The 24,065-nt window shown below is 50.3% G+C and overlaps 1 protein-coding gene across 2 annotated transcripts in view; it reads left to right on the top strand.

Annotated features, from left to right (window-relative positions):
• Positions 1 to 11,163: 11,163 nt before the first annotated feature.
• The window catches only part of TJAP1 (tight junction associated protein 1), a 40,795-nt gene continuing 27,893 nt past the window's right edge, over positions 11,164 to 24,065 (top strand). For both annotated transcript variants that reach the window (XM_075706856.1, XM_075706857.1), the window contains exons 1-2: positions 11,164 to 11,201; positions 11,768 to 11,842. The gene's annotated coding sequence lies outside the window, so the exon portion shown is untranslated. The remainder of the gene's footprint in view (positions 11,202 to 11,767; positions 11,843 to 24,065) is intronic.

The following is a 24,065-nucleotide window of genomic DNA, read 5'->3' as shown; positions in this document are numbered from 1 at the left end:
CCCACAAGAAAGAAGCCATCTGGTGAAGCTGTGGTTCCTGGCACTTCTCTTGCTGCTGCTCACAAGCCGTGGATGCCAGCGCCTTGGTGAACAATAAGACAACCCGGGGAGAGGGGCTGGGCGGTCACATCTTCGGGAGGAACAGCTGCCCGCTTTCCTCCTCACCTTGCATGGCCTTTCTGCTACTTCACAAGATCATATCTGTCACCTTCAAAGTCCTAGCAATCCTTAATGAGATTACAAGTTCACCTCAGCTAGCCTTCTTCTACACCTGTGCCCCACAAGTTTTGCTATTTTCCACCAGGAAGGAAGAAGAACTCCTGGCACTTACGTGGATGCTTCCACATCCCATCTCATCTCACCAGACAAAGCTCACCCCATCCCTGCTCTTCACCTTCTCCAGTCCCCCTGGCCCTCTGCAGTTCCTGACGGCCCCCTCAGCACCACGCACCCTGCGGTGGCACTGTGGGCCCCAGCGCCCTGGGACAGCCCAACAGCCAGCAGCCCCATCTGCTGACTCTGACTGCGGACCCCTGCTTGCTCCATCCTCGGCAGGTCTCAACAACACAACCCTACTGAGCAATAACACGGAAGCCTCCCACCCTGCCCACTGCTGCAGGAGCTGCCTCCTTCCTGCTCTCCTGTCGGCCAGGAGCACTGTTCCTTTCCTTGCTTGCCTCCTCCTGTCTCTGTCACCCCACGTAACTGCTCCAAGGTCCCCAAGGGCCAGAGAGGTCCAAACCTCCTGCTGCTCAGGCCGCTCCATCAGTTCCTTGCGTATTTATGGGACAGGTGTGCACCAGCTCTGCTCTGAGATGCTTCCTGTGGTTCTCATCCCCTGATCCTTCATGTCCAGCTCAGCCTGCTTCTGAGTCCTGGTTCACACCGTATCTGGGACTTAGAGCAAAAGGGAGAGGGGGAGGCTGAGGGCAAAGCACAGCTCCTGGTACTCAGTTAAAAACCAGACAGCCTCTCCTTCAGTCACCACTGCTCTAGGACCTGGGAGGATCCATCTTTCTCCTCTGACCCCCGCAACACCTGCCTTGCACTCCTTGCTCTGCCAGTCACGGTTGAAGGCCAAGTTTTTACTGGCGGCATCTCCAACAATGAATGTAGGCTGCTCAGCCTCACTCTCACCTCCTCCTTGAAATCCTACTGCCTACAATGACCGTCTCAGGTACGACACCACCTCCCGCATCATCCTCACCTGCTCTCACACTCCTCTACTGGGATCTGCCCCAGTCCTGACCTCGCTGCGCTGCAACGCCATTGCACAACCATGCCTGGGTGCTCTTAAACTTCACTTGGTTGAATGTGCCTAAGAAAACCCTCTGGACACTCTGTGCATTTGAACGGGCAGGTAGGAGGGTGCTTGCGGAGGGGTCCCAGCGCACATTGATAGCCTAAGTGTCTGTGCCCACAACACGAGCGCTACGGGAGAGGGAGATGGGGTCAGGCTGCAGTCAGTGGAGCAGGACACGTGGCTCTCCCTGTGCCACTTCTCTCAGAGGTGAGAGCCATGGCATGGAGCAAGGGCCGTCCAGGCTGAGGTTGGTTGCTGGAGATCTGAACTCCAAGGCAGAGGAATGGAGAACAGAAACGAGGGTGGGATTTCAGAGAAGGGGCAAATGGGCATATTTGAAGAAATGGAGTTTGATATTTGGTTTTGCATGCAAGTATCACAGACAGAAGCAGGCAGGGATGGCTGGGAGTAAAAAAGGTGCGTATAGAGGAGGGGGAAGGGACCAGAAAGGAACCTCAAGCACAGTGGACCTTGGGTGCGCTCCTTCCTCGGCACTGAAGGGTTCCTGTCCCGTCCCTGGGCACACTCCCAAGTCCCAGTCTTGCTCTGGCAGTCAAGCAGATTCAAGCAGAGCAGCTCTATTTGCGGACCCAAGAAATGGGCGTTGAGGAGGGGATTCCTGCACTTGGCTTAGACCCTGCTCTACTGGGCTCGGATCCCTGCCATGCCATCCCTAGAGGCGTCTCGGATGGAACAGCTGCTAGGTCAGAATTAGGAAGGATTTTTTCCTAGCCATAAGAGTCCCTCCACCGCTTTTCCCTCCGGTGAAGGAAATCCCACAAAGCAGGGACCTGGAGTGGGAACAGGAATGACCTGTTGCCACCGTCTCCCCCTCTGATGTGTGCCAGCCGCAGGCTCCCTCCCCTGCCATCCTTCCAAAGCACCATCACCGCTCCCAGCCGGAGGGAGGAATTACCTGTCAAAACCAGCTGGAGCTGCTTCCCTTTCTTCCAGCGTCTGGAACCTGCACCTTGGAGGCAGCCAGACATCAGAGGTGAGGAGCGGATGCTGGGCTGAGGGAACAGGTGATGTTGCCTCTTCTCCTCTACCGAGGAGCCTTCCCCGGAGCAAGGAGAGAAAGAAACTCTTCCCTGTGCAGAAGCCCAGAGAAACTCACCCCTTCCTGCCCACTCTAATCCCTCGAGGGAGGCAGAGGAGCGGCACAAACCAGCTGGAGAAAGACCGCAAACACCTCCAAACTGCCAACTCAAATGATCATCCTCTCCCGCAGCTCTCGTTCCGGGTCACCCTCTCCGCCTTACGCACGACACCAGCCCGGGGTCTCCGGGTTAAAACAAATGTTCTCCCCCATCCCACCCCCCTTGCTTTTCCCATTCCACCCCAGCCCACAACAAACATCAGCAGCTCGCTGGCCCTGCAGCCATGTAACCCAACCCTGGCCATTGTTCCCCCTTCCCCAAGGTCTATATTTGACTCTGCGGCAGCACCGTGGCTGTGCGTGTGTGTGTGTGTGTGTGTGTGTGTGCACGCTCACTGCACGCACACGCTCCGATATTTGTTCAGAGCCTCATTCCCCAGATGCCCGGGATTGCTTAGAAATAGCTTCCATGGGCAGTAGGTGTTTGTGCCTGCAGTGGGGAAGTGGAGGGGGCGGGCGAAAAAGAAGCGGGGAGAGGGTGAAGGTCGAAGGTGGAAAACCTCCTGGCTCTTCCCTCCCAATTTGCACCATCTCGATGATCTGCTGCCCTGCGGAGCGTGGCCGGGTCGACAGACAGCAATACATACAACAGTGGGACTGGCAGCAGATCTGGGGAATGATGGAGAAAAGGCCAAGTTGCGGTCTTGGTGAATCCAACCTGTGTCACCCTGCCCTAAGTATCACTCTCTGGTAGCAAAAGTGCAGTTCAGCCTCCAAAAGCCCTCACACCTTCCTAGGTCTGGTGGCTGAGGCCACCAGAAACGGCACAGGGGAGGGAAGTACCTAATTCCCTTAGTCTGGTGGCTCTGCGAGTGGTGCCTCAGTGTACAGGAGCTGCCCTGGTATTCACCCTCCTCCATTTCAGTACTGCATTAAGGGTAGCCACCTTGGGCTACCCCGGGATGTATTTTGTGCTTTCTAAAAGCCTCCAGGAATGCTGCCCAAGCCCAGTGTCACATTCCCTGTGACCCTGGAGTCCCTGGGAACACTGCCTAGGATCAGCACGAGCCTCTTTTATTTGCATCCTTTGTGGCCTGCCAGGACACCCGGCAAAATCAGAAATAAGTGCAGTCAAAATGAACAACAGGAAGGATTGCCTTTATCCTAAACATTGATGATCTGGGGAACTCGTTGCCACTGGGTAACAAGAAAAGGCATTAATTTAAAAAATTACTAGACACTTATATAGATAGTGAGAATAAATAGAAATGAACTCTGGAGAGCTATAAAACCTCCTGCTCCAGGGCACTGAAGATGAGCTCCAGGCCATGGGGTAAGCTTTCCACAAGGGCAGGTTCTTCAGTAAATTTGCTTGTACCTTCCCCTGAGCTCTGCGGACCTGGCCCTGGGAGAGGAAGGATGCTGGGCATGAGGAGGCACCATCCACACATGCCCACTGGACAGAGGGGTGGCCCAGCGTACATTTCCCATCACCAAGGCCAAGGGGGGATGGACTACATGGATGCTCCAGTGGTGCCTGTGAGATGTCCTGGAGAGGTGATTCCCAGGTGTTCAGAGCCAAGTGTCAGCCTCCATCCAAGCCTCTGACCACCAGCTTGCCTCTCCTCTGCTCCAAGCCAGCTGCAGGGAGTCCCTCATCATCAGGGCTGCTGCTTCCTGATGGGGGTCTGAACCATGCACTCGCTTCCAGGCAGCTGCTCTGTGGGACTAGCTAATATCTGAGTGTCTGCTGGGCTGCCCCGCTAAAACAGATCCTCCCAGCATAGGGGGGTACTCGTGTCATTGTAATGGACATAAGCTCAGTCCCCGGCAGCCCCCAAACCTGCTGTGGAAAAGTAAGCTTAAGTCACACATTATTTTGAGATACAGATTCCCTGAGTCCACCCACAGTACTTTTATCCAAGACAGGACAGAGCCACCAGGGGAAAAAAAAAAAAAGATGACATCCTGGAGGCAAGAGGAGCTAGACTTGAAGAGAGAGGGAAAGAGACAGAGGTATATATATAGAGGGTGGCTAGAGAAAAGACGTCTTATCTTGAGCCCCCACAGCTCAAAAGACTGAGTCATCCCCCTTCAAAAAACCCCCATAAGTTCATTGAGAAGGTACAGGATCTTGTTTTGCCCTGTGATTTCTGGATTCCCTCTGCATGTTTGTGACAGCTAATGTCAGGGCTCTCCCAAGGGCACAGACTTCAGGGGGTGTACCCGTTCCCCCCGCCTGCCTCCCAGTGCCCAGAGGAGATCTGGAAGGACTGGAGTGGGAAGGAGATGTCTGCCAGGCTTTCCCTTTGCTGGCGCACACCCGTGGGTGCCTCGAAGCCCACCTCCAGCCATGTCCTCTCCCTTTCCAGCTGGCAGCTCTAGCAAGAAACCTCTTAATCTCACTGGGAGCGTGCAAGCATTTAACGGGAGTCTTGAAGCAAATGTTTTGAGCTTCCTCAGTGGTTGCCTCTGAGCTTGCTCCTGGTTATTTACAGAGATTGGCATACCTTGGCCTTTGCAGCGAAACCTGGCAGGAGAGCCTGTTGCAGTGAATTTCAAGGTCATTTTACGAAAGTAGGGCCTGTGCTTAGAAAGGCTTGAACCCTGGGTGCAGAGGAGGGGAGTCCATAATTACCAGCCCCAGGGGGTATGGACGAGTGTTGTGGGGGGAGGCTAATTGCAGACTGACTGGCTCCTTGGCCTTCAGCAACTCCCGTGAAGCAGGAAAGCAGTGTGCTCAGCCAAGGACCAAGCGTGTCCTAGGGAAAGGTAATTCCTCCCCGGCCTGCCTGGACCCGTCCCTATAAACAACGAGAGCTGCACGGGGAGAGCAGCGCTGGAGATTTCACAAAAAAAGGTCTCTGTGAGCTGGAGACACGCGCTAGGCACGCAGAAGGGCTCCTCGGGAGACGACACAGAGCCACGTGCTTCTGCCTGAAAGAGCCTGCAAGTCCCTGCTCTGCCCTCGGAGAGCTTGGGGGATCAGGTCCTTCCTCCCCATTTGTGCAGCCTGGTGAAGTGCCATCCCCGACACCCGGTGTGCAGTGATCTTCCCTCGCGCGCGGGCGAGCGCTCTGCCCCACGAAGCCCCGTCTGCCCGTGCATGCCGGGGAGAGCCAGCGTCACGCCTAACCCCTCCGCCACCTCCCCACAAGCTCTGGTGAGAGAGACATCCCCCGCCTTCCTCTCCACATACTTTTAACTTGGTTCATTTCAAACACTTTATTAGCATGACAAGCTAAACAAGTTTTGACAAAGGGGAAGGGAGGCAGAGCCCCTCAAGTCTCTGTCTGAGGCTGACACTGTGACTCCAGCCTTTGCTTCCCGTGGGGTTTTGCCTTGCATTGGGAGCAGCCGTCTTGCCCCTTGGGCGCATGTGCCGTTTCCCTCTGCTTCTTCACCAGGCTAAATCGCTGGTGTGGGAGGATGACTGCCCTTCAGTCTCTGCTGCATGGCAGCACCCATGCTGGATTTAGCACCCATTGGGGCAAAGGCTTTACAGGGAGCGTTGGCAGGGCTCGGGCGAGGCTGCGGGAGGAGAAACTGTGCAGTGCTGGGGCAGCTCCTCCCGTGAGGAGCTCACCCAGGGAGCAGTGGTAACCGTGGTGTGAGTCCCAGCTGGGAACAGGCTTTTTCTGGCAGAATACCCTGTATAAGGTCACAGCCCGGTGCCTGGTCCCTGGGTAAGAGTTAGAGCTCAGTGCAAGGGCCGGGACTGGATCACCGGGTGAATGTGGCATGGAGCTAGCTGTGAGCAGAGGGATAAGGGAGATGCCACAACCAACTACTTTGAGGCCAGAAGACCCCAATTTCTGCTGCTTGCCCCCCGGATTGATGGAACTGGAGCAAGGCGAGAGCAGAGTCCAATCCACCGCTGCCAGGCTCTGCGGTCCCTGCCCCGCGATGAGAGACTGCGCTAGGGACCAGGCAAGAGGCAAGAGCCAGCTGTTGCTGCACTGTTTTATGGCTAGTTAGAAATGGCCAGTAGGGGTCACTGATATCTATTTTATTTATTTTATTTTTACACATATGCATTTATAAACATAAGAAACATGCATAGGCAGCAATTGTAATGGGGAAGTGTTGATGTGCAATGCATTAATCAGGCATAGAGGTAGGGGGAAAGTGCCCCTACGTAGGTTTGAAATACCAGTGCGATCTGTGCATCCCTCTCTGCTCAAACTCCATGATGGCATGAAACCACCAAGCCATGCCAAGCGCCAGGGTACTGCGACGGTGGTTTTCTGTTGTCATTCTCCAGTTCTGCCTTCATCCTCCATCCTGCATTGGCAGAGATGCTTTGAGAGAGATTCAAGAAATTCAGAGATTCAAGCCTCAGGGGCAGGATATTGTGTCTGCTTGTCTTTCTGTGCGGTGCCCAGCACAATTACATCCCAGCCATGATGGGTGCCTTTAGGCAGTCCCATAATACAAACAGCACTTTGGGTTGGGATGGGTCAGGGCAGTTCTGTTCTTCAGCCACTGTTGCTGGGGATCCTGACAGCAGAGTGTTTGCCTGTGAAAACACTCCAGGAGTTTTTTGAGGGTTGTGTCTTCATGTTAAAATAGAGTCCCAACCCTCACTCTTAGGTAGTGGGATAGACTGCATTATACACATGGGTGTTGTTAGCAAGTGTTTTACTGGTGGGTTGTATTTTTCTAGTAGGTGCATGCTCCAGGCATACTGGCAGGATGTGTTTGGCCATCCAATTCTGCATCCACAGACTTGTTTGGCTGTCCCAGGCTGGCTGTGCTTCGCTGTTCTTACTGTTCCCGAGATGCTGTTGGTTTTGGGTGCTGGGTTCCTCTTGTGTTGGCTTATCCCAGAGTGCAAGCTCTGCTCAAAAGTCTTGGGTTTTTTTGGTGTTGGTGGGCTCAACCCATGCATGAAACCTCTTCTGCCTCTGAGGGTTTCCCACCTGAGGTCTAGCAGGGAATCCTCTGTGCAGCCTCTTCAGACAGCTGGAGTCAGAGAAGTAGCGGAGGAGGTGAGCGTTTCCTGAGTCCCTTCAGGACTGCAGCATCCAAGCAGGAGGAGCTGGGGCTTCATGCAACTCTCAGGCAGGTGATAGCCTCCGAACCAGCCACCAAAGGGTGGTCCGGCACCCGCCATCTTCTCAGCTTGACCCGGGTTGGTGGGGAACTTGGGACCAAGCCTGCGCTGCCTTCTTCTGGTGGGGAGACATTACTTCCAGCATCGACTTCTTCAGCAGCCAAGACCGTAGGCACTTCAGAGGGATTTGTCCCTCCACAGGGTGGCACCTGCCCCTCCAGGGGTTCCTTTTATACAGTTACAGGGGTCTATATAAAGTGCTGCCAGCTGGAAAGTATTTTGAAGAGATTCCTCCTTGCTCTTCACTAAGGGTCATAAATTCAGCTGGTATTTGAGAGAATCTCAAATGTACTTCCAGGACTGTTTGCTGAGGGCTTTACATCCGCCAGAGGCCCCTTAAAATAAAAGGATTATTGGGAGTCAAGTGTTAGATTACCTGGCGCTTGTTAATTGAACTTCAGAGGCTTTAGCGAGCAACTGGCTCTAGCAGGGAGCAGCACTTTGGTATTAATGGTGTTATATAAATGAATATAATGTAACCTAACGTCACGCTTCCGCATCATGTCACTTCTCTGGGCTCAGGGCAGTGGTGAGTCCAGCTCACATGCATATCAGATACGGGAAAAGGCAGGGTGGATGTGTGTGGAAAGAGAGGGACAGGGACTGGGAACCAAGGCCTTCGGGATCTCAGGAAAGAGTGTTTTTTGGTGCTCAGAGCAGGTGACTGGTGTTCAGGCATGCCAAATTCTGTTCCTGTCTCCCTTTGGCTGTCTGACCATGGAAGCAATAAATGCTGAGACCATCTGAAAATCAAGCTCTCTCCTTGCAGGGCTTATTTCACCTAGACTTGCAAAAAGCTTGGAGATGCTACTCTGAAAGGTCACCAAAAGAAAGCAAAGGACTCTAATCATTGCTGCCATCGGTGTGCACCCACGGAAACCTGAACAGACCACAACTGTGAAGGCTCCAAGGCAGCAAGGCCCGGTGGAAATGAGAAACCTCATCAGCTATGAAAATTTCATCAGCTGGCGCTGTGGAAGCAAGAATCTGGAAGTGCAGAGCAGATGGGCAGCCTGGATTCTTGGAGCCATTGTCCTTCTGCTTGTTATCTGACTCCGGCACAGGGAGGATTTGGAGAATTTATGGGGGCACAAGTACTGAAGGCTTTCTTGAAATATCCCTGGCTGACGCGTGGCATGGTGCAGACGGCACTTGCTGGGTGCACAGCAGACGTTTTTGCACAATATTCCCAAGGTCATGGAATCGAGGTCCTGCTGAGCACCTGTCTTTTATTGTGTAAGAGAAGGGACCATTTGGGTAGAGTGTGCAGCGCTGCGAACCTGGTACTACCTGAATGCAAATCTGAAGGCTTCGTAAATGTAGTACATTGGGGAACATCTTCCAAATGTTATCAGGACTTTTCTTGACCATGTGAATTTCCTCTGGACTAAGCTCCATTATTTACCACATGAATATCAACTCAGCAGATGTTTGTAAAAGAAACCATAATAGGGAAGGGGAGGCTGGAGGGTGAGTAAGGCTATGCACCAGGCATGAGAGGCAATGGACAAAGTACCTGTGTGAGCTCAGAGCGGAATAAATGGAGTCATTTGGTTCAAAATTAAAATGTGTTGATTTCTGGAAGTCCCAAGGCTAGAACAATAGAGTGGGTGATTTTGCAAATAAAGACCAAAGCGCATTACCTATGTCGTGTCCAGGTTTGACTAGCTCTTGTCCACCCTCGACTGCTACACACTGTCCTCAGCCCCTGTCCTTTAAGAAGCAGGCAGTTGTCCTTGGGGGGTTTAGGTGGATTTTTCCACTCACTGCTCTCCTCCCCTCCCTCCTTCTCCACCTGGCCCCACGGATGGGGTTATACTTTCCTAGTGACAGGCTGTGATACGCCTCAGAGTGTCGGGGTGTTTCTCGGGGACTGAGGAACATAACAAGGGGAAGGAGCTGATCCTGGACGCTGCCTCCCGGTGAATTATCCTGGCTGGCAAAGATCTGAAGAGGGCAGATCACCTGCAGCTACTGTGAGCCCACTTTGGGGTCCTGAGGGCACCCACAGGCTCTAATTGTGGGAACCAGCCTATGCTATTGTTTTTCCTGTCATCTTCATCAGCTCAGAGGTTGAGCTGCCTCTTTTCAAGGTCTGCTCTGATACGGGACAACTGTGTAACCTCAGAAGTAGCCTGGGAGATGACCAAGGGCTGCAGCCCAGCTGCTGTGTTGGAGCCTCCAGAAGCAAATGCCGGGGCAGGTTCTGCGTCCTTCCCCAGCCAGGCGAGAGGCCTCTGCCAGAGCCATGCAGCAAAAGGCAGCGGACAGCCTGTCAGCCCCCCCCCCCGCCGTGTCCCTAAAAACATACGGAGGCATCTCAACCCTGCCAATTTCCTACCTGAGGGCACATGGGTCCCGGTTTGTTGGACTATCTCCGTGCCATGCCCTCGGTGGTACTTTTCGAGCCGGCTTCTCTCATCAGGGAGATTTATTGAATATGAACGTCCACACATAACCGCGTGGCACAACCGTGTCCCCAAGCGTCCCCACGGGCAGAGCCGTGCAAAGGCCTCCCGGGAACCTCCTCTTACTGGGGAGCACGGAGCGGGGAGGGGGGGGGGGGGGTGAGGCCTCTCCACGGGGCCTGTCGGGGAAGGAGCCCAAAGAGCCTGGCAAAGCTCTCCCAGGCAAACGCGGACCTGCCCGAAGCTGCCACCCGCCGCTTGCTACCATGGCCCCAGACCCCAGCAGCCCGGAGGGGGTAAGCGCGCCCGGCCCGGCGACAGGCCGAGGCCGCGGGCAGCGCCGCTAGAGAAGGCAGAGGGGCCCGCCTCGCCCCCTCCGGAGGGGAGGGCACCGTACCCGTCCCCGTCCCCCCCCCCTCGCTGGCACTTGGGTTCGCCTGTGCTGCCCCCCACCCCGCGCGGCCCCGTTGGTCTCGCCCCGTCGCCCCGCTCCCCCGCCCCGCCCCTGGCGTTGCCGCGGTGACGGGGGGCACGCGCCGCCCGCCGCCACCGCCCCTGGCCCCGCCCCGTCCTGTGCTGCCCGATGACGCAGCTGCGCTGCGGCGTGGGGATTCCGCCGGATTACCCGGCGTGCCCCGCGGCAAAATGGCGGCCTGAGGCGAGAGCGTGGGGCCGGGCCGAGCGGGGGCAAAGTTTGGGGCGGGCCCGAGGCGGGGCCGAACCGGGGCAGAACCGGCCGCAAAGTCACTGGGACCCCGGGCGGAGCCGCGCCCGACCGGGTCAGAGCCGGGCTGGGGCCCCGGGGGCGGGGAGCGGGGAAGGCGACCGGCTGGGGACCGAGCCCGGGCCCGGGCCCGGGCGGGGCCCCCCGTGCCCCCGGGCCTCGCCGGTCTTCCCGGGCGGGCTTCGGGCCGGCGCCCCGCGAGTGGGGGGCTCTCCCTGTCTCCGTGTGTGGCCTGGGGCCGGGAGGAGGTGTCGAGTCCCCCGACAGCGGGTCCGGGCGGGTCGCACCGTGGGCAGGGCGAGTCAGCCGGGCGGGGCGGGCGGCAGGTGGGGGCCGGGTGCGGGAGGGTGGTAGGGTCACAGCCTCGGCCCCGGGGAAGGGTCTGTTCCCGTGGGGGAGGGTGGTAGTGCCACCGCCTCGGCCATCAGGGCGTTAGGGAGCTCTTCACCCGCCCCCCGGGGGGAGACCTGTGGCGGGGAGCAGAGCGGGCACGGAAGCGGCAGGCCGAACCGGGTCCACGCAGGGTGTAGCCTTGTCTGGGTGATGGAGAGGTAGGTGGTGTGGGGGATGAGAAAGCGGTATCTGTGCAGGGAGCGTTGCTGGAGCAGGAGCTGCGAAGTGGAACAAGTCTGGGCCAGCATGTGTGTGTTGAGGAACCAGAGTATAACTGACAGGCAGAGTTGGAAGGGAGGGAGCAGCGTTCCCCTGGTGCCAAACCTGGCAGGGGAGAATGGGAAATTTACCAGCCTGGACACCCTGTCTAGTGCAAGGGATGCTTCCTTCTGTAGAATTAGTGAGCAGCCCCTGGGAACATGGGAAGACTTTAAAGAAAAACAGGTGAACAATAAATACTGAACTGCATCTGGCTCTGGGCTTGAGCACACTGCATGGAGCAGAGTAAAAGATTGAGTGCTAATAAATGGATTTTTAGAAGGGCAGGCGATTGCATTGGTAGGCATCAGAGTGTGCAAACGATATGCAGGTCTGGCAAGGCTGAGAATGACCTAGATCTGAGAGATGCGAGGTGGAGTTTGTCCACTGAGAAGAATCGTCCATCAAATGTAGATAGTTCTGTGCCAGAGAAAGCTTTTCAGAGGTATGCATCTCTGTTTTACAGATTCAGAGAAGGAACTGGGATAAAGGGCTTACGTAAGAGGAAGCAATGAATCCTTGTTGAAGCATCAGACAGCAGGTAAGAAAGCCAGGAATGAGCTGATGCTGAGTCAGACTGTGTTCTTTTGGTCCCAGTACTGGAATTTTTTGAGAATATGTGAACCACATACCTGAAAAACTGTCTGTGGTGTTCTCTGCATCATAGTAGGCCTTTGTTGTCTGAATTGAGAGGCTAGGGGTGTCAATGAAATGGGAGTGACCCTGAAGAAGAGCCCCTGGGAAGAAGAGCTCAGCTGAAGATGTAAGCCAGTGCTCTTTAGATGCCATCCAGAGAAGCAGTCTAAAGTCAGTGCTGAAGTAGCTGTGTTCTCTGTGTAATCACAAGAGGTCTACCCAGTCAGAATCCCAAAGAAATTCTTTCTGATGATCCCGCAATAATTGCGATGCCAAAGTTGGGTAATTCTAGTGATCCTCTGTTCTGATAGGTTATTTCTTCCACCGCGTTGTTTTTTTTCCACCTGTATTTTAACTGATCCCCTGATGGGTGGTGCAGCTGTACTGCTGGCCTTTCTGTCCTCTCCTGACCTCACTGTTGAGACCCAGTTTAGAGGGGCAGCTCTTTGGTACCCAGCAGCTGGTCCTTTGAGTTGTTCATACCTTTCAGTTACTTGTCAAATCGCTTTTAGTGCAACTCCTTTCTCTTCACTTCTTAATGAATCACTGCAGAAAGTATATGTACCTCAACAGTGCTTTGCATGCAGCGTGTTTCAGCTTCTGGATGTTAAATCAGCATTTAAGCTAGCAGGTCTTAGTTGTGGTATCAGAAGCTTTTGGCTTTTCATTCCTTCCCGGGCACCCTGTGCTCTTGAAATCATGGGAAAGCATTTTAGCAGGACCAGCGGAGTTCCAAAGTGCAGCCCATGGCTATCTTCATCCTTAATATTAACAAGGCATTGGGTCAGGAGGGAATGAGTTACATGCCAAGACCTGTTGCCTCCTCAAACCAGCTTTCTGAACCAAAGATGACCTTGCATTCTTTTCCACTCTGTTTCATGTTGGCTGCTGCTAAGTCACTTGCTTTGCAGCTTTCAAACCCTGAATTCTTATCTCTACCATCCACTCTTAAGTACAATCATGTGGTATAGAATGTAGGGGAAATAGACGATATCTTTAAAAGAGGTATAGTCCTTTGCAGGTCTGTCCCCTTTTTGTCCTAGAGCAGGATAGATAAAGTCAGATGGGACAACGAGTGATCTTTGGTCAACGTGCTGGTGTGAACGGTACCAGAGCTGGCTTGGAGAAAAGATTTGTGGCAGTTGGTGTGGCATATAAAGTGCTTTTAAAAAGGTGAAGAAAGCCAAGCTGTTTGAGCAATAGCAAAATAAGCACGTTTCAGTAAAATGTGACTGTATTTTTCAGTAGTTGTTTGAAGTAGACTTGATGCTTGTGAGTCCTGGAGGCTGATGATTTTTCTGAAGGTGAGCTCCCTAACCTCTTAAAACGTCTGCTGTGTTCTATGGAGGATCCACTGAAAGCTGGACTCTGTGAGATCTCCATGTGTCACCACATCTCAGCATAGTCCCGAGAAATAATTCTGGAGGTTAGATCATAAAGAGTTAACTGTGTTGTGTCCTTGTTAGCAAGGCCCTAGCTTTTACAGCACAGTGTGACAAGAATAATGTAGTAATGGCTAATAACTCTCTGCCTTTCATGTTGCTGGGAGAAATATAACATGTAGGGATCTCAAATGAGTCTGCGTGTGGTACAGATTGAGGGCAGAATTCCTCCACTAAGAGATGAACATCTGGTTTGACACCTTTTTGACTTATCTCTGCTCTTTTGACTGGGATTGTCAAGAACTGGAATTGTCATAATAGAGCAGATTTTCTTGGCTGTTCAACTTGGTTGATGCTTTGCAAGTAAATTTAAGGTCCTGAAGCTGGGTACGTTCATCTCCTTGCTTGCAGGCTTTGGTTGGGAAGATACCCCTTTTTGTATGACACCTTGAGCTGTGGAGAGAGTGAGTGCTTGTGGCATTTGTGCTAGCTGTGTGTATTTCAAGTCACTAGTAACTGGGTACATACGATCCTCTCTGAAATTCGTTTTACACAGGACTGCAAAGGAGCTATGTGCATAATCTGTGCCAACAGGGCTAATGCCTTAGGGCATGAAATAGTCCATCCTGTTTCCCTGCCAGTTCCCCTACCTGAGGGCTTTTCCTTAGATCTAGATTGGCTGGGTCTGTAACTGTAGTAGGAAGAATGTTACTTTATAAAATTGAAGTACCTTTACAGCTGGTTGGAGGGGAAGCATGACCCTGTGGCTGGAATTCTGGACTGCAATGTAGAATACCTAATTTCTGCCACAGATCTGTTGTGTGATTGTGTTCAGATTATTATTGTTTCTTGCTCTTCATTCTTTGGTTGCAAAATGCGATTAATACCCATCTTACTGGGGATTTGAGGAAGAGTCTTGTAAGTGTCTATAAGATGCTTGGATACTGTGGTGTTGAATGCTTTAGTAAAGCTTGGTGGAAGATAAATGAAAAGGATGTTCCAAGCTGTGACTTCAAAATGAAGCAGACCCCTATGTGATCCGCTGTCCTGCATATTCTGTAGCATGGTGAAATTGCTACAGAGAGCAAGTCAGGCCCTGCTTTGTTTAAAGCAAGTGGGGACTCTGAGCCCCCCCCCCCCCCAATTTCTTCCCTTCCCAGGAGCAGTTTGTTTGTTTCCACAGCTTGTAATGCTGTATCTGGCTGAATCTTTTTGACTTTAATTAATCTTTTCTCTTTTTTTGCCCCCTTGTTTGTTCCAGACTTGGAAGGTGTTCTCTTCATTGTCAGGATGTTCATGTATGGTCTTATTGCTAATATGCTCAGTCAGAGGGGGCCAAGAGCAGCAGCTTACAGGCTGCTGTCTCATATTTGGAATGACATGAGCCACTGTCTCTGCAGTGTCCTCCTGGGAGCTGTGCTTAGGAAGGAAATGGTGTGGAAGGCCATGTAGGAGTGTGAGAATAGCATTGCAATGGTTGGAATGCAGGATAAGCATCACTTGGGTGGGCTCAGTTTTCCTCTGCTTTTCAACAATGCTGGGTGCCAAGCCTGAGGAAGACCGCTGTGCAGAGGTGAAGGAGCTGGCATGTATTCTTCCGTTGAGGTGAAGGCAATTCAGTGAAACTGATAGGCATCAAACTGAATAATGATTTTAAAGTATTTTCACATGATGTCTAATCTGTGGAAATTCACTACCACATAATAGCACTGAGGCTAAGAGCTGAGCAGGATTCAGAAAAGATCAAGCACTTACAAGTGGAAATGTTCAGACTTGCTTTAGCTAAAGAACTTGTTTAAGAAGGTGTATTTTTCAGACATAACCCAACCTCTAACAGGTAAAGGTTTGAAGAAAGGGCAGTTTGTTCCATAATTTTCCACTGGGGCTTCTTGCTCCATCTTCTAAACCACCTTGTATTGGCCTGTGTCAGAGTCAAGGTATTGAATCACACTTCTTTGCTATGTTAGGTTGCCCACTAACCTTTCTTTTTTGTGATAACTGCATTAGGGGGGGAAAAAAACCCCACCAACCAAAAAACACAAACCCACAAAGCACTCCAGTTGCTCTCATTAGGCCTGGTGGTTGAGGATTTTAAGCTGGAGGGGAGCAGGGTCCTTGGAAAGATAGTGCAGTCCATGGATGAGGACTGTCTTATTCATGAATGTGAAGATATGTAAGTATTGTCTCTTCATGCCGAGTGGTCAGGCAAAGTGCTTTGTGCTTCTTGCCTTTGCTTGTAAGAGAGAAAAGAATGTGTGGAGTTTGGCCTTTCCACGTTGCAGTCTTGTAGTGGACTTTAGTCTGGAAGGCGTCTGAAAGGAAGGGCTTTAAGGCTGTTCAAGTGAGATCCGGTATGTTGTAACTTGGGCCTCAATGTATTAGTGTCTGGGAAGACACAATCTGTGTCCTGTGCTCATGTCCAATCTGTGTTGAGGATCAAGAGAATCATCAGTGCTGCTTGGTCAAGTAGGCATACAGTTGGTTTGATGGATAGGCTAATAAAGGTAAGTGGCAGTGGTATGGATATGTATAAAAAGGTGTGTGTTTGTAATGACTGCCTAAATGCAAGGGGAATTCCTGAAGAAAAGAGTGTGTGTGTAGATTTTCAGAGCTAGGAGCAGGTCCTGCAAACCTTGAGATCCCTGAATGGATACCCTTCCTATGGGCTGTTCTGGGAACAACATGTGCTTTAGGGCACAACGTTTTGTAGCAGGCGTAACAGCTCTAAGTAAAGGGTTACTGACTTTCACAGAAGTTTTGTGACACTGAGAAAGTAAAATGGGTCAGGGTTGGAAAGTAAGGTTTCCTGCAAGGGTTAGGCTGGTTTTTAGGCACAGAGGATCTGACCTGCTGCTAGTGGCAAGAGAGAACTGGTTTAAATTTCTGATTTCTAGGGGTCAGCAAATTCAGAACTAAAAGTCCCACAGTGACTACTGTGTCTTTGGTTGAGTTCTATATTTGTATTTTGGCTCTGCGATAAAGCTGGCTTTGGCAATGTTGTAGGAGTCATAACTGGATTTTCTTACTCTTGTGTTTAAAGTCTCAGTTGTCCAGCTGCATTAATGTAACACTCACGCATGAATGGTTCTGAAATCAAAAAGGACAGATGAGTTAGTTTCTCTAACTATTGGGGAATTATACTTAGGCTCATAAAAAGCCTTAGGCGAGTTTTGCTTTACAGCATTTGTTTCAAAAGAATATAAGTTATTTTTCTGAGATAATAATTAGATAATCATTGTGGCAGTAAGGTTTTTGACCATTATTTTAGCATATGCTACTCAGGGTGACTGCATTTAGACCTGGGTATGTCTTGCTGCACAAGCTCTATACAATTGCCAAACATGCCTTGCTTCATTGTCTCCTGAATCAGATTTCATCCTGCAGCTTTGCTGCTCATTAGTGAGGACTATGCCGCTGCCCAACAGGAAGGTTAAAAATATTCTAGGGAGATGACTTGAAATCTCGTCTATCACACATGACTGAAAAGTGATTGCAGTTAATTCTGCTGTTCTGGTTTTTCTTGTGTGTTTTTATTTATAATTTTTTTCCTTATTGAGAACTCTTCCCCTTTCCCTTTTTACCTGTGGGAGATACCTGGTGTATTGTGTGCACAGCCCTTTCAAATGGGGGAAAGGAAAATAATGGAAAATGGCAGGATATTTGTTTCAAATTAGAGTTGTTCTAAGTAACGTTTCTTGAGAATGGGCTTCAAGTTCACAACCTATCTTTAAGTGGTTTCATTTTTCTGAGCAGAAAGTGTCTCATGCACTAAAGCATGCAAAATATATTTCTTGAATTTTTGGAATTGAAATTCTAAGCATTGCTTGCACTATGGTTTTGTAAATACTAGGAAACAAAAACTTTGCTCAGAAGGATTTTCTCAGGTGACTGCATTTTGCTAACAATACACTTTGTTCGTAGATGTCTGTGTAGGCGCTCAATCCAATTTCTTCTAGGGCTAGTACTGAGTGTCATTTTTGGGAAGCGTCTCGTACCAAGTCGGATTGATTCCTGAAAACAAATCACCCTTGCTGGGCTGCAGAATTTCTGTAGAGGCTACTTATAAGTGTATTCATTTTTCTTTGATTAGATGATGCCTTTGTAAATAGGTCCCCAAGTGTATCTGAAATGGCTATAACAGGATTCAGTGTCATCAAGGCTCCAGCTGGATGGGGAGAGCTGTATTACTATGCAGCTCCAGAGATGATTTACTACCCGACTGACAACTTGCAATATAAACATTAGTCCAAGCATGATCTTGTCCCAAAACCCCGCCTACACAGGGAGCCAGGAGTCTTCCTGCCACGCGCCATAAATCGTTTACGGTTTGCTCATGCCCGTACATTTGAAAAACAGCTGTGTATTGGGGATTAGCAGTTTGCAGAAGGCCCGTGCGGGGCTAAATTAGGGTCTCTTGCCCTGGTGGTGAATACCGGTATCGGAATAGCAGGAGTGCTTCTCTGCAGTGGAAGGCAATTTACTCTGGGAATGGGGGGTGGGTGCAGGGTATCTGTGAGGGTACAGCAGCCTGGGGAGAGCGTTGGATTGCAGTGCTCCAATTTGAGCTCAGATGCCTGACTGACAGTTGCCCAGCATGGTGGGGGATTGAACAATTCATTGTTAGCTGTGTGGATTTTTTAAAATTTTATTTATATATTTATTATTTCTATGTATTTTACACGTGTGTGTGTATATATATACACACCAAATGCAAGCAGACTAATTCTGTCTCCTAGAAGCTGAAGGATGATAGAGTTTTGCGGTCTTTTTTTTACAGTGTGAGGAGTAGTTTCCCTCTTCCTAGGCTATGGTAGCAGAATCAAATTATATACAAGGCCATCTGGGGCTTCACAACTAATTTCCAGCTTTTATAAAAAGTTTTACTGTGTCACTTGGATTTATTACAGCTTTGTAACTTCAACTCCCAAAACTATTTTTGTGCTGGCTGCGATAATTTAAATTACCTCCTGAAGCTTCTAATGACTAACTTGTGTTTATGGTGAAACCTCCCATTTGTCCAAACCCTGGAAGCACGATCTGTTTGATAACTAAATGTATTGATGCTTTTACATCAATGCTGAGTACCTCAGAGCCTGAAGACAGTTGGTGCCTTCAGGTCTTTCTGTAATAAAGAGAATATGCAGATTTTGCTGTACAAATGACGCTAGACAGTATGGTCAGATACCTCCTATGTGCTGGCTGAAGGACCAGCTGCTGAGTAAAGCACATACAAGTAGATAATTTTTAGCTGGGTTGGTGTCTCCATCAACAAATCCTTTCTTGGATGGGTTGGGTAAGAATCTGGGTGGAATGTGTCAGCAAGGCACCCCCTTCTAGATGCATCGGCTGAACACAAGTGCTTCCAGACTGTACCATGAGCATCCATGGGGCCATGGGCAAAGCCAGTGGGCACTGGGTAAAGCAGGTGACTTGTTTCCAAAACAACACAGTTAGAAGGGTTCTTACTATTTTTTTGTTGAAGGTGCTGCACAGGCGTCCCTCTGAAATAGGACCATTTTCCTGGAGCTTCCTGCTCTGTTCTTCTCTGTAGTAGGTGTGGGGGGGGAGTAGCTAGAAGGGCTCATCCTAGGCTTGTTTGAGCCTAGGAGTTGCCTCCATTTTTCTTATTCCTTTTGGTGAAAGGCTGTAGAGTCTGTTTGATTCCTTGTGCTTTGCTGAGATTGAGGCCAGATAGCACCAAATAATGTTTGTGGCTGTTTGTGTGGGCATTTGAGATTTGGAAGGCACCTGCTAACGAGTTGTAGGTCATTTCATGTCAGATTGGCTAAGTTTCCATCAGGCTGGTTCTTTGTTGCGGCAGTGCATATGGACTGTGCATGTTTGGGGATCCCTATTATCCATCTCAGATGGAGAGGGCTTTCCTGCTGTTTGCTGACTCCTCTCTCCCCACAAGAAAAAATGTCACCTGATTCTGGAGAGCTTTTAACCTCTAGATTGAATTAGATGCTTTGCTCTTACTTATATAGACTTTCCAGATACATACAGAGGTTAGAGAGGGGCGTGGGTATGTGATCATATTTTGAGCTTTCCCTCCTTCTCCTTGTTTTTGATGCTGCTGTTGGAATTCACCCTTCCCTTTTCCTGGGAACTGGTGTGAAGGAATTGCTGTCACCCAGAGCAAAACTCAATGCGCTTGCCTCAAGGCCTTACCTCTCCAGGTTAGGACGTTGCCTGACTTCCACAGGTGGCAGTTTGTTTATGACCTTACATTATCTGAATCTTCTGGGGTAGGTCTGAAGGGAACAATTCAGGGCAGTGGAAATCTCAACTTGGAGGTGCTGGGATAGGGGAGGGAAGGAAAGAATAGTTAGCAGTACAGTTAACTCTCCCCCCCCCCCCCCCCCCACCTTTTTCCCCCTGTTTCCTCACATGCCCAGCTGTGTAGTAGGTTAGCAGTACGTGTCTGTTCTTATTCTTATGAAAGTAGACTTTGTTCTCTGAAGACTGCTAATCATGCCCCATGGGGGTGTAATCAGTTATAAGGTATTTAATACAGTGCAGGCGGGAACAGGCTGCCTGGCCGGGCTGGCAGATTGCAACACTACAATTATAAAGGGCCCCTTTCCCCCACTCACCCGCCCACCGGTGGCAGGATGAGGGTTGTACCTTGAAACAGTATTAAGTGTATGAAAAATAAAGGTGTAGTGGGGGAAGGGAGAGGAGAGGCTGAAGAGGCAGCTCCTATTCCGGGAAACAGCCAGACCTACATTCTGCGAGAGCTGCAGCCATGGCAGGTTGCACTGTTGAGACTTGTGGGAGTTTGGGTGCTGCCACTATCGAAGTGGATTGCACAGGGATGGCCCTTGGCAACCTGTAGAGCAGCAGGGGCTTCTGTCCTCTCTGAAATGGGTTTTCTTGTGGTGGCTGGGGTTGGAGAGGTATGGAGTGGTTAGAAGTGGAGAAGCCCTTTCTTCCGCATGCGGTGATTTAGACACCTAATCTGTTTGGGTGCTTTTGTAAATCCTGCCAGGCTTCTATTTATATCTTTGGATATAAATCTATTGGTAAATCTGGCCTTTCATGCTTCTTTTTTCCAAGTACTGGAGCTACTGCAGCAGCCTACCTTACTGGCTTGGAAGGGAATAGATAGCTTGAGGCCTTGAATTTTAATGGGAATGGAAAAATCTACTGGACTTCATGTGGTCTGTTCTTGTTACCTAATACGAGACCATTCCCCTTAGAGAGGGCCTTGAAATGTACGTGTGGGGTGTGGAGCAGCTGGGCCACAGCCTTATAAACCGTCCCTGCTCCGGCAGCTTGCTAGATGCGTCAACATGTTTCTGGAGCTTGTGGCTACATTGACTTTTCCCCTTCCAGGTTCCCCAGAGACTGCAGTGTTTCAACCCTTCATTGGTGTTCTTTGAATTTGCTGACACTGTTTTGTGCAGTGACAGCACAGGGCGCTCTCCACGTGTGTGCTCTTTGCCTCTTGGAAATTAGAAGGGAATATATATTCTGCCATATCTGCTTGTGTTAAATAGTTTCTGTCATTTTTGCCTTATGAAATCCTGCATCTTTCTGTCATCCCTGTGCTTTGCTAAAGTTCAGAACCTACTCTGTGAAGCACATCAGATAGAAGTTCTTTTTGGCAGCCTTTGGCATATTGGTGTAGATTCAAGTGGTTATGTTCTTGCGACAGTGCTCATGAGAGTGTTGGCTTTCCTGCTTGGCACTGAGAGAACACTGGCTATTAAGTCTCACAGTTGGCCCTTAGCACTGGGCAATGGGTTTTTAGGAGTGGGCTGATGTTTAATTGTATTACACAAAGTAAGTGCAGGTTCAGAACATGGGTGTCAGAATATAGCCTTCCTTTTGTGGGCTTGAGAATGCTGCTGAAAACTTCACCTCCTCATGCATCCTCATCTTTTTACCTTTGGGGTAACTTTGTGTTTGGGAGCTGTGAATGCTTTGGAAAGCTTTGGGATTTGCAGCAGTGCTGCAGGTAAGAGGAGTAGTGTCTTTTCTGACAAGAGCATAAGGTCTGCTTGTGACTGCAAAATCGCGAGGTCCGGAGACAAGAGGTTACCTGATGTCTTCATTTTTTTATATTGAGTCTCTCTTCTCTTGACGATGTAAGTGACCAGGTGTCAGTGCTGTAGGGGGAGAATAATGTACAGTGAATATCAGATCTGTTTCTGTGGGCAGTGGGCACAGTGTTTACAAAAGGATTTTTGGGTCATGAGGAAGTACCTGCATCTCGGAGAAGCTGCTTGACTTACAGTAGAGTGGTTTACTGGAGGTGGAAAAAGGCCTGGATCCTTCCAAGCACCCTTGATGCCTGAAGTCAGCTTCCTATTCAGTTCTGCCCCCTTAGCTCAACAAGGCTCAGTGTTATGTTCGCCCCTTGTCTTATAGGAAAAAACAGGGAAATTCCCTTCCCAGGCTACTGCACAGAGCTCTCCGTTCCTGCCCTGGAACGTGGTTACTTCCCAGCCCCGGTCGTGGCTCTTCTCTTTCCCATGGCTTGTGTGCCCGGTTGATAACTCTCCTGCTTTGCTCTGTTTCTCTTGCCCCATGGCTCAAAGTTGCCTGGAGAACTTGAGGACTCTCCCACACATGAGTTTGAGGCTGGAGCTGTTGTTGGGGTCCTGGCAGTGGCAGGGCTGGCATGCGTGGGGAGCGTGGTGGGTGTCAGCGTGGTGGGTGTGTGGGCTTGCTGCTTGTTTTCCTTCCCTGCCTGGTGAGGAATGCAATGTGTTTGCCTTCCTTGGCCTGTGGTTGCAGCCACATTCCTGCACTGGGAGTCAGCACGGCGGCGGGCGGCGTGCTGTTCATGCCCCCTGGCTACATGCTTTCAGCTCCACATCAAAGGTGTGTTTAGTGTGTAGCTTGTGCCATTCCTGGCCACACCTGGTGGCCTGCAGGCATGCAGGAGGTGGAGTCTGGCTGTGTTTGCAGATGGCATTCAGGGTTCAGACTTCTTGCTTGTGGAAAGGCTGGAGCTGAGTCCATGCTAAACAACCCCAGGAATGCAGCAGGAGAGCTGAGCAGCACAGTCACTCCAGGGGCATGTCCTAGCAGCAATGTTTCCTTTATAGCTGCAGCAAAATAACTCATGCCTGCTCCTCCAAAGGAACTGGCTGTTTGCTTGGGTGTGTTGTAGGGTTTAATTTACACTGATAAGGCCAATTAAGGTTGGCTTGTCCCCCCTGCAGCCTATGTGCTCTTGGCAATCAGTAGATGATTGAGTGGTTTGTGCCATCAAGCTCTGCTAGGTAAAAACTGTGCATGAGATGTCTGCCTGGAGATGGAATGGCTCCGGGATTTAACCCGGGCAGGATTGCTTCTGCCAGTCAGTGGGTAAATGTTCTTGCACGTATGCACTGCAGCTGAACTGCTCCAGCTTCTGGAAAGGCTTCCTTTTTCTGGCTGGTACCTCAAGAGATGAGGATGGGGAGCTTGGTGAAAGATGGCAGATTAGGATGCAGATGCATTGGTTTGGGATCCTTGACATGGTGTATGTGAGAAATGCTCACTAGTTTTCTATGCCCCCATCATGCAAGCCATCCTTGTCCTTTTTATCTAAGTCTTTCCTTTGCCTGGCACAAGGTAATGTCCTTTTTGGCACTGTCAGTATGGGCAGCCCATGGGCAAGGCTTGTGGAAAGAACAGCAGAGCATCTTCTGTGTCCTGGGTAAGCACTGGCCTGTACACTTCATTAGCCAGTTTGCTTTGATCTTTGGGACTTCCAGTTTCCATTCTGGAAATGTCTAGTAGCCTGAAATTCTGTGACCTGCCAGTCATTTCCATATTACAGTTAGTCTTCTCTAGAAGACCTCCCTACTGCCATTCTTAGACAGTAGTAGGCATGAAAGAATTGGCTCTCCAAAGTGCTCTGGCTTTATAGCATATTTTTTGCTTTTTAGCTGTTGCCACAGTCTCTGGATCAGTTGCTGCAGAGCTACTGTTACCAGACTGGTCCATGCCACCCTCTCTTGAGAAGGATGTTTCACTTGTCAAAGCAGGATCTCAATGATGTGTGATTAGGGGAATGTTACTTGTTGCAAAAGACTTTTACCATTCTGAAATGCTTGGAAATCACTCACACTGGGCTCTGTTCTCCCTTGATTTCATGTAAACTATGCTTTTTATTTCAAACTAGTTGCCACTGACTCTGTAACTGACTTTTAGGGCTTGGGTGTTGATGATAAAGTGTGTTCCCTGAATCTTCGTTTTCCTTCCTCTGTTCTGCAGTGCCAAACTGAACAATATGCCCTGTGGCAACATGAGCAAAATGTGAGTCTAAAAATGGAATGTCATTGATAGAACATTTAAGTGTGTATTGTCATTGGGTGTTTGAGCTTTGTCGTGCAATATAGGCTACGGCTGCCAAAATGGAGGTCTCGTTTAGGATTAAATACTGCTTCTGCTGTCACTTTTTGATTGCCAGGAAGGGAGTAAGGGAACTGGAGTGAAATGGATGAGGAGGAAGGAGGGATGATTCTTGCCCTTTCTCTTTCCTGTCAGTGAGGTTTAATATGTTGTGGAGAGAAAGTGACTAGTTCCTTGTTTTGGCTTCCCTGCTGGCCTTCAGGACTGTGTAGGAATCCAGATCTCTCTGCTTCTGTGTGCAGTCCCAAACACCTCTATTGGGGAGATGTGCTCCTCTGGCTAGAGCAGTAACCCTCACCAAGTAGCTAGATCTCCCCCTGGTGGGACAGGGAGCAGAAAGCAGGGCTACGGCTGGACACTAAAACTGGGAATTGGTCTCATCCTTGAGGTGGC

This window comes from Pelecanus crispus, chromosome 3, assembly GCF_030463565.1.
Source record: "Pelecanus crispus isolate bPelCri1 chromosome 3, bPelCri1.pri, whole genome shotgun sequence".
In the NCBI taxonomy this organism is placed as follows: domain Eukaryota; kingdom Metazoa; phylum Chordata; class Aves; order Pelecaniformes; family Pelecanidae; genus Pelecanus; species Pelecanus crispus.
The sequence above is the reverse complement of the archived record's forward strand: the minus strand, read 5'-3'. Positions and strand labels throughout refer to the sequence as shown.